This window comes from Schistocerca cancellata, chromosome 2, assembly GCF_023864275.1.
Source record: "Schistocerca cancellata isolate TAMUIC-IGC-003103 chromosome 2, iqSchCanc2.1, whole genome shotgun sequence".
NCBI lineage: Eukaryota > Metazoa > Arthropoda > Insecta > Orthoptera > Acrididae > Schistocerca > Schistocerca cancellata.
The window spans coordinates 777,603,819-777,613,114 of NC_064627.1; the positions used below are offsets into that span (position 1 = coordinate 777,603,819).

The following is a 9,296-nucleotide window of genomic DNA, read 5'->3' on the forward strand; positions in this document are numbered from 1 at the left end:
GAAATGATGAGATACCATGTGTTTGCGAATGAAAGAATTACTTTTTTATATTCAAAGAAACAAAAAAATGGTTGTCTCTACCGTACTAAGTTTTTTTTTTAATTGCAGATATTCACCTATGTAGTTTACAACATAATTTATTGCAGGATTAATTCAATTACCTGCTCACTGAAAATTTGTTAGGAGATACTTGCGAATGCTGAGAACCACCACAAACGTTTCAAGATATGGCTGCTTTTAGGTAATTGTAAGGATCCTCCACAATCACAGTAACGCTTAAAACCAAAGGAGTTAGAATTAGGCTCTTACATTAAGTGAGAGACTATGGAAGTTACAGCTATCAGCAGTTATGTACAAAAAAACATAAGAAATTTAATTTTTGTTTTGTTTTCACCTTCCTAAGATTTTGCATCAATTCTGTGAAAACGTTGCTCCGTTTAGGCGCCTTAACGGAAGTATTTATGCAGTACTTCTATTGGAACGAAATAGTTTGTTGCTGTATTTTTCTCTGGTGTAAGTCGGAATATCTGAAGTAGTCGCAGTATGGTTCAGCTGCTTCACCGCTGTCTTTGAAAAGCTAGAGCCCCCTTACGAGTATATCAGCTTCTCGTTGAAAGGTCATCTGCTATGCACACTGGCCTTATCGCGCTACAGCACACGCTGGTAGTCGGCTGTTCACTGCTGACCCTCTGTTGCATATATCAACAGTTTTCATTTCCTTGCAAATGGTGCGTGACTTTTTCCTATTCTTGGAAAATCTGCATTCGACACGTTTTCCATAGCAATATCCTATACTTAAAATGTTAGGTCCCACCGAGATTTGAACTCGGATCGCTGGATTCAAAGTCCAGAGTGCTAACCATTACACCATGGGACCTGCGGATCGAGTATGACGATCTGTTGTATGTGTTCTAAGCTGTTGCAACAGAAACTTCATTGAATCACGCAAGCTGGTGGGCGCGCGGTGGCGTTCTGTGACGCTCTGAAGACGGATGCGTCACTGTCTCTTGTTTTCCAAGAAATGGTCAGCCTGATCAACTTACAGTTTTATTGTTTTCTTTTTATCACACCACAAGTTTTAGAACATTGTATGAAGGCTGTATTTTATCATGCTGCAACTGACATTGCACATAATAAACTGTGGTGCTAGGACAAAACATATGTCATAAAACTTGACCCAGAAAACCTTGTTCTGATATTTCTTCTTCCTGTAGGCTGCAACTATTACATTTTTTGACAGGCAACTGTCATGGTTCACGAAATGATGAGTCGTACTTATCTGCCGCAATTCTCAAGCCACTTACGACTTCGGCGAGATATTTAATCTTTTCCAGGAGCTTCAGTTACGAGTGACGACGTGAACTATTCACTTCGAAACGTACAAGAGGGAGGCACCATCGGAAAAGATATTATGCGTAACTCTGTTTTCCTCTCCTAAACTAACGCTCTACAGAAACATAACCTCACTTCGAGAACTCATCGTTCTTACCTTGTGCATAATTTTTTCAGAAACCAAAACATCTTGCTATGTAGAACTCACTGCATGGAAGTGGGAATAACACTGCTGTGTCGGAAGGCTCTGAGCTGCCAGCTGATCGCCCAAAGTAGCACAAACTCAGGATGTCCAGGACATAAAAAAAGAATCTTCATCGCTCACAGATTCCCCCTAAATTTTGGGATGGCCGTGCACCTTTCAGTAGAATGTACATCGTCTTGGAACATTTTGTGATCACGTTAACGTGTGATTAATATAAAAAAGGTGGAAGCGACTTCAGATAATTGGTGAACTGCTGTAGTCAACCAAATGTCAGTTAGAAGGAAATGGTCTTTCTTTTAACTCTTATGAGGTTCTGTCTCAGTTTGTCTACGTTCGTATACCCTAGTGAAGCCTCGCCCATAATTGTAAGACTCCTGGTTGACATAATTTTTAAACTTTCTAGTTACAGAAGTCTTTGCATTAACCTTGTTGTGAACTTCATTTTACTTCTGTCTTCAGTATTTTCATCCATTAATTATTCTCTTTCAGAACAAAGGGACAAACAGAACATTCCATTCAGCAGTGTACAAAAGATTCACTAAAATTGTTCCAACTACGTAGAATAAAAAAAAAAGTCCTTCGACTTTAATCAGACGAAGATATAAGACGACTTAAGAAGTGTATGCAGTAAAATGAACCATTTGTAAATCGTAAACGAAAATGTGTTACGAGGCAATTTGAATATGAATTACAATTTTGTTTGGGATTTATATGTTTCTAGAAATGTTTCGGGTCATTTTCAATAAAATCTACAGTAACAGGCCTTTTTCAGCATATCTTAATATACCGAATTACACACACGTCAATATTGTTTCTTTCATTAGACTCCGTCAGGACAGTAAAAAATTGAAGATTGACAGAAGAGTCTGTTCAATAGAGCCTATACCACTAAAACAACTCTCAGCAGCGTAGAGTAAGTTTTCAAATCCTTAAAGGAATACATATTAATGGAACATAACTAAACCATCTTCGTTTTGCTGATGACATTGTACTGCGTCTCAGCAGATAAACATCAAGAAACGGAAGAGCTTAATAATACTGTTTTGGAAATGGAAATAAAAATTATTATAGCATTAACAGAACACAGAGGATAAAATTATACATATTAATAATGAAGTAATGGTTGCTAACTTTTTTGTCTTTGGGAGTATTCAAGACGACGGTTGGATGGATCCAAAAAGAAATTAAGATAAAAAGCCTGGGGTGGCTTTAGTAAAATATAGTTTTCAAAACAAAGATTCCGGTCAAACTTAAGTTTGCCCACATTGTATGGAATTGGTTGAGATCACAACTGTAGTATAAACTTAAGAATTAATTTTTACTGGTTCAGTCACTTTTTGCTAATATTAATTAGCATGACGCGTTTCTGCAGCATGCCGCTATCATTGCAGTGCATTACAGTTACAGGTACATAACATTAATCTGCATTGTGGTGAAAATAATTTTCTGGGTGTACCAGTGAGGTTATGTAACGAAATTTAACCACGTACATATAGATCCATTTATTTTAGTGTTTAACTTAAGGGATGTGCCTATTAATGTACTCTGTGTGCCAGAAAAATTAATTTCCAGCAAAAATGTAAGTAAATACATTAATTAAACGATTTAAACATACAACTAACTTAATTTGTTCACAAAAATAAATCAGCAGAAAACCTCCTAAAAACTGGAGGTTGCTCAGCGAGCCATAGAAAGATACATGGTGGGACCTACAAGTAGGAACAAAAAAAAAACTAAACATATTAGGGAACAGACTGGCGCATGGGACGTAAGAATGAATATTTTTTAAAAATGAAGTAGAAGAGGCGTTATTTTTAACCAAGGGAATGGATCATACACGACCAACAAAGTAATCTGTTGGGTTCCAGGGATTGAATGACTGAGACGACAACCTAATGGAAGGCGAGTGGATGCCCTTAGAAGAAAGACCAGAGAAACATGGATGCATACAGCTGATGACAATAACGCATGGAAAAGCCAACAGGAAGTGATCATCTAGCAGTGAATGTCGAATGGATAAAGATGATGGCATTCAAAGAGGCTATAAATCAGTTTAGTTACTTCTTTTTTATAAGAAATCATTCACAGCCTGGCCTTACATGTTTAGGAACTTAAACAATAGTTTTGTTCTAGACTTTGAAGACTAAGTGTAGTTTTACGTACTATACTTGTAACTATTGTCGCAGCTTGATTCCTGTATTGCTCCTGTCTACATATGAACCTCATTTCGTCGCCTCAGGTGACTTGTTAGCAAGTGAGAGATATTTTGTTATAAACTTTTTTCCTTTCGTGTCGAACTGAAAGTTTTATATAGCAATGTTAACTTTTATTTATTTTTGACGAGTATCTGAATTTTAAGACGATTCTTTTCGTAACGCTTTGGCGGCGTTCTTGGTAGAGCCTCGTCGTTACAACGTAGAGGCTTCCAAACAACGGTCTGTAATGCTCGCACCTTGAGAACCACTTGACGCCTAATTAGCACGTATGCAGCCGCACGTGTCACCTCACGCTTATGTTGGTAGCCACGTCCGAGATGAGTAAATATCGGTAATTTCGTTTCGATATGTATCGTGTTGGTATCGATACTAACAAGGGAAACTACCCATCGCACCCCTCTCAGATTTAGTGGTGTGATGGCCTATTAGATAGCCCGTCAAAAGCTGAACACTGATGAAGCATGAAAACAGGAAGAAGGTGTACTGAACTCTGAGAAAAGAAACAAAATAGGAACAGTAAACGGTCCAAGATCAACATATGCAACAACGAGCGGCTCTGAATAGCTGTGGCGTCGTAGGCATGTGGTCACGATGTTGACCTATAAAGAAAGATTTCGGGTTTCAAATCTTCCTCCTGCCAGACTTCATTTTTTTTTCCTCCACAAGATTATGAACTGTCAGTCCGATCGTTGACGTGCCTGTTCGCTGTAATCAACTTTGTGTCTGTATTGTGGTGTAACGTCAGTTTGCAACAGTGACGTGTAAAAAAGGGGCCTCCAGATATGTGTAACTCCGATTTGTTCTGCACAAGTGCCACATTTTATGCCTCTTACGTTCCGTTTTGGAAGAATTGACTCTTGAATTCTTTCGTTTTAATATAGTTCACGCCAGTTTATTTGTTGTCTTCATTTCAGTGAGAGGTCTGTGGAGCATCTTGCTTGCTCTCACTATTCATCATGTCTACTTTCGACAGTAATATATTTTTACCATATGATTCATATTCTATAACCAATGTATAGAATGATAGTTCCCGAGACTACAGAAGGACAACAGACACTTCAATGACCGGACGGACAGTTGATAAATTTGTGAAAAAAAAAATGGAGCACGAGGGAGGTTTGAACAAGGATCCTACACTTCGCAGTCCAACTGCGAGGCCGCACAACCATGACGCCATGGCTTTTGCGAGCCGTTCGATGTCGCATATCTTGAGCTTGGACAGTTCTCTGTGCCTATTTTGCTTCTTTTTTCACAGTTCAGTACACGTCAACATGGGTTTAGAAAAGATCATTCCTGTGAAACACAACTAGCTCTTTATTCACATGAAGTGCTGAGTGCTAGTGACAAGGGATTTCAGATCGATTCCGTATTTCTGAATTTCCGGAAGGCTTTTGACACTGTACCACACAAGCAGCTCGTAGTGAAATTGCGTGCTTATGGAATAACGTCTCAGTTATGTGACTGGATTAGTGACTTCCTGTTAAAGAGGTCACAGTTCGTAGTAATTAACGGAAAGTCATCGAGTAAAACAGAAGTAATCTCTGGCGTTCCCCAGGCCCTTTGCTGTTCCTTATCTATATAAACGATTTGGAAGACAATCTGAGCAGCCGTCTTCGGTTGTTTGCAGATGACGCTGTCGTTTATCGACTAATAAAGTCACCAGAAGTTCAAAATAAACTGCACAACGATTTACAAAAGATATCTTAATGGTGCGAAAAGTGGCAGTTGACCCAAAGAACGAAAAGTGTGATGTCATTCACATGAGTGCGAAAAGGAACTCATTAAACTTCGGTTACACGATAAATCAGTCTAATCTAAAAGCCGTAAATTCAACTCAACACCTAGGTATTACAATTACGAACAACTTAAATTGGAAGGAACATATAGAAAATGTTGAGGGGAAGGCTAACCAAAGACTGCGTTTTACTGGCAGGACACTTAGAAAATGTAACAGACCTAATAAGGAGACTGCCAACACTACGCTTGTCCGTCCTCTTGTAGAATACTCCTGCGCAGTGTGGGATCCTTACCAGATAGGACTGAAGGAGTGCATCGAAAAAGTTCAGAGAAAGGTAGCACGTTTTGTATTATTGCGAAATATCGGAGTGTCACAGAAATGATACAGGATTTGGGCTGGACAACATTAAAAGAAAGGCGTGTTTCGTTGCTTCGGAATCTTCTCACGAAATTCCAATCACCAACTTTTTCTTCCGAATGCAAAAATATTTTGTTGACACCGACCTACATAGGGAGGAACGATCACCACGATACAATAAGGGAAATCAGAGCTCATACGGAAAGGTACAGGTGTTCATTATTTCCGCGCGCTATACGAGATTGGAATAGTAGAGAATTGTGAAGGTCGTTCGATGAACCCTCTGCCGGGCACTTAAATGTGTTTTGGAGAGTATCCTTGTAGATGTAGATGTTCTTCCTGTTTCCATACTTGATCTGTGTTCAGTTTTTGGCGGGCTATCGACTGGGCTGTCTTACCACTAAATCTGAGGGAGTGCGATGGGAAGTTTCCCTTTTAGGTATTCGTTAATTCCGTAGTATCAAGCTATTGGTGTGGGAAGTTTCAAAAAATGGTTCAAATGGCTCTGAGCACTATGGGACTTAACATCTGAGGTCATCAGTCCCCTAGAACTTAGAACTACTTAAACCTAACTAACCTAAGGACATCACACACATCCATGCCCGAGGCAGGATTCGAACCTGCGGCCGTAGCGGTTACGCGGTTCCAGACTGTATCGCCTAGAGCCTCTCGGCCACACTGGCCGGCTGGGAAGTTTCGAATGGAGTTGTAAAAGTAATAATCTTTCATCATGAATGAAAAAACACTCTACCTGGTGTAATATTGTACAATATTTATTATTGTAGAAACCAGTTACCAGCTTTTTCGCCATCGACAGGTACAAAGATAAATGTGTGTGGATTTAACATTTTTTTGGAATCAAAAATATTTTGGATCACTGCAACTAAAGAGTATTCCATTTGATTTCCGTAGATCACAGTCTTTGATCCCACAAAACTTTCACGGCTACAGATATTTATCTTTGTAGTTCACAATGGCGTAACAGGTGGAAACCGGTTTGTTCAAAAATGTTCAAATGTGTGTGAAATCTTATGGCACTTAACTGCTAAGGTCATCAATCCCTAAGCTTACACACTACTTAACCTAAATTAATCCTAAGGACAAACACACACACCCACGCCTGAGGGAGGACTGGGCCCTCCGCCGGGACCAGCCGCACAGTCTATGACTGCAGCGCCCCAGACCGCTCGGCTAATACCGCGCGGCGGAAACCGGTTGGTAAAAGAATAAATATTGTAGAATATTACACTAGCATCGTGTGTCTTCCCATTCATAACACGTAAAATATTCTACCAAGAACCGACAGAAGAGCTAATTAATGCAAGATTTATCTTCCGATACGCTGCTGGACGAACGTCGACGTTACCGGAAAACCTGAGCTACATCTCGTACGAGTCGCTGCTCCGACTGGTAGTAAGGTACACTACGGTAGTATGCAGAAACGTAACAGACTCGGACATCCAGCTAATAAAGCGTGCACTGCGACTCGCATACCTCTGGCCAAGAGAATTCCGAACAGCGCACCTACAGCAGCCACTCATAGGAGTTCCCACCTCAAGGATCGTTTGCAGCTGCACGGTTGTTTTACGAGGACGCGTAACAGTCTGCGCACCGCGACCCCAGCCACTAGCGTACCGAAATCATCATTGTGTCAGTACAAACTAAACTAAACTCCTCCCGAACAGGCCACGAAGGCCCAACGGTACCGACCGGCCGCCGTGTCATCCTCAGCCCACAGGCGCCACTGGATGTGGGTATGGAGGGGCATGTGGACAGCACACCGCTCTCCCGGCCGTATCTCAGTTTACGAGACCGGACCCGCTACTTCTCAGTCAAGTAGATCCTCAGTTTGCCTCACAAGGGCTGAGTGCACCCCACTTGCCAACAGCGCTCGGCAGACCGGATGATCACCCATCCAAGTGCTAGCCCAGTCCGACAGCGCTTAACTTCGGTGATCTGACGGGAACCTGTGTTACCACTGCGGCAAGGCCGTTGGCACATTGTGCCAGTACAAGGTAGCCATAAATACCGCAATCAGCACGTAATGAATAGATAGATAAGATAATGTCATGCGCAAATCACGGAGTAATCAGAATGCAGGGGAAATAACCGGGTTGCGGAAATCAGCACAATTGTAGGCTAGGGAGGAGGACTTCCCAAAGACGCAGCACAGATTTTAAGGTTGTTAAATATATGTTCCTGCTTCTTCGGATTGTGGTGTCACTAATTCATTCGTGACACTCGTTTTTCCCCTTCACTTAGGAGGAGCTGTTCGACTATTGCCCTCATTCTTTTTAACTGACTACGCAAAATCATTGTGCTAGCTGGACTAGGAGAGTTGCCCAGAAAGTAATACATCGCATTTCTTCTTCAACAATTCTTTATTGGACATAATGAGGATTACACAGGCGAAAGAATGGTGTTTTATCTACACGCCCTATTTTTCCAAGTAATCTCCATCCCGTTCTACGGCCTACCTCCAAGACGAAACAAGGGCGCGTATACCCTGTCGGTACCAATCCTTGTTCTTGTTGTGGAGCCAGTGCTTCACTGTGTGAACCACCTCCTCATCTCAAAAAATCTTCCACGAATGACACACTTTAATGGCCCAAACAAGTGGAAGTTCGAGGGGACTAGGTCAGGGCTGTAGGGTGGATAGGGTAACTGTGACCAACCCAGTTTTGCTATGTGTTCAGCAGTCCTCGGACTTGTGTGGGGCCCAGTTTCATCGTGTTGCAGCAAAACATCTCCTGTGTTGCTTTGGCGACGAAGTCGCCGGAAGCGCGTCTTGAGTTTTGCTAATGTGTTGACATATGCTTCTGAATTAATGCCTCTTCCTCTTGGCATCACATTCATCACGTCAATGAGAATCACACCTTCATAGTCCCAAAACACGGTGATCATGACCTTTTCTTCTGTGGTGAGTGGGAATGGCGCCTTTCCATCGACTGTCGTTTTGTTTCGGGCTCAAAATGGAGAACCCAGGTTTCATCACCTGTCAAAACCCGGGACAAGAAGGCCTCCCCCTCAGCTTCAGAGCGTAATCAGGCCAAAAAAATTTTCTGTGCGATTTGTGATCCACCGTTAGACACCGCGGAATCCATCTTGCACTTACTTTTGAATGTCCAAGAATGCGGATAATTCCATCCACACTTCCTTTGCTGATTGGCAGATGCAGCGCCAACTGCCGAGTCGTAATGCGTCCGTCCTCGCGAATGACGTCAGCTCGCTGCAACAAGTCAGATGTAACATCCGTGGATGGTCTATCCGACCGCTGCAAATCGTGGCGCTCCGCCGAACCGCCTTCTGATGACCTCACTCTCCGTGCCCAGCGGCTAACTGTACTTCTGACGACAGCAGATGCTCCATAGAGTTTGCACAAGCGTTTTCGAATATTCCCCACAGTTTCTTACTCTGCAGTGGGAAATTCAATGACGATATGTTGCTT

At 41.9% G+C, this 9,296-nt stretch overlaps 1 non-coding gene and 1 pseudogene across 1 annotated transcript; both read right to left on the minus strand.

Annotated features, from left to right (window-relative positions):
- Window positions 1-805: 805 nt before the first annotated feature.
- Trnaq-uug (transfer RNA glutamine (anticodon UUG)) lies at window positions 806-877 on the minus strand. The gene has a single exon. It is a non-coding gene; the product is annotated as a tRNA-Gln (tRNA).
- A 6,850-nt stretch (window positions 878-7,727) lies between these two features.
- LOC126164331 (5S ribosomal RNA) lies at window positions 7,728-7,845 on the minus strand (annotated as a pseudogene).
- Window positions 7,846-9,296: the final 1,451 nt, after the last annotated feature.